Genomic DNA, 1,526 nt, shown 5'->3' with positions numbered 1-1,526 from the left:
CCGCAGCCTCGACCGGCTGGGCTCCGGCGATCCTTCCGCCTCAGCCTTCCCAGTAGCCGGAATTACAGGCATGTGCTACCACGCCCGGCTGATTTTTTGATTTATTGTAGAGGTGAGGTCTCTCTGCCCAGGCGGGTCTCGAAACCGCGGGCTCAGGCAATCCACTCACCTCAGCCTCCCAAAGGCGCAGGATTGCAGGCTGAGCCACCGAGCCCGGCTTCCGTGTGGTCTTGAACAGGTTTCTTTTCCTCTCTGGGCCTCTGTTTCCCCAACTGTGCGATGATGGGATTCGTTAGTGATCTCTAACACCCATCTGGCACTGGATAGATGACTTGCTTCTAAAATAAGTGACAGGCCTAACCAGAAGTCCCTTCAGAGTAGGGCCCACAGTCCCCACCTGGAGTCGTGCCCAGCACACAGCGGATGTTTAATATTTGCTGAATTAATCAATCATTGAATTTGTTTCTGTGCTTGGAGACACTTATAATCAGGCCAGGCAGCTCAAGTCTGGACTGAGTATGATCCTGTCCACAGATAGAGGAATGAATTAGAAACTGTGCTTCCCAAATCTGTCTTATCAGAGTCAACTGGGAGCCTTTTTTTTTTTGAGTCAGAGTCTCACTCTGTCGCCCAGGCTGGGGTACAGTGGCACCCTCACGGCCACCACAGCCTCAATCTGCTGGGCTCAGGTGATCCTTTCGCCTCAGCCTTCCAAGCAGTTGGAACCACAGGTGTGCCCCCCCCACGCCTGCCCAATTTTTGTTGATTTATTGTGGAGACGAGCTCTCACCCAGTTGTCTCAAACTCCTCGTCCTCCCAAAGTGCTGGGATTATAGGCGTGAGCCACCGCACCCAGCAACTGGGAGGCTTTTAATACAGATTCCCGGGCCCCACTTTGGAATCACCGCACTAGGGTCTCTAAGGGCAGAGGCTGGGACTCCAATGGGGATTCTGAGGCTGCCGACCTGGCTTGGTGGTAGTCTTGGTGGTATGAGTCCCAGGATTAGGTACCTTCTAGAAATCACTTCTGACCAAGAAATGCCTTGAGATACCATGCCTTTACTAAGACTAAAGATATTACTGTCCCCGTGGGAGATTGGAAGGGCTAAGTTCCACATTCTCAAACCACAGCCTGTTGAAGTGGAAGGAACCTCAGAGGCCCAGAAGTCGTTCCGTGGACTAGGGTGCAGACACATAAGGACGGTGGCCGACAGATTGCGTACTCCGTAAGTGTCATTCATTGAACCACCTCATTTCACTGGAGCTAGAGACAGGGCACAACTGATCCCAGTTCTGACAGCAAATAGGTGGCAAAGAGGGCACCAGAGCCCAGGTCCTTAGACTCCACTCTGGACCCTCTCCATGCCACTTTGTTTCTTTTGAGGTTTGTATTTATCCAAAGGTAGAAACATCTGTACACATATCAGTAGCCAGAAATCCATGGTTCATTTGCATCAGTGGGCATCTAGTGACCTCAAAATATGTACCGAGTAAGATGCTGACAGGGTTTTCTGGGAGCCAGAGTT

This window comes from Carlito syrichta, unplaced genomic scaffold (assembly GCF_000164805.1).
Source record: "Carlito syrichta isolate Samal-C Ts95f unplaced genomic scaffold, Tarsius_syrichta-2.0.1 Scaffold131799, whole genome shotgun sequence".
Taxonomy (NCBI): Eukaryota; Metazoa; Chordata; class Mammalia; order Primates; family Tarsiidae; genus Carlito; species Carlito syrichta.
The sequence above is the reverse complement of the archived record's forward strand: the minus strand, read 5'-3'. Positions refer to the sequence as shown.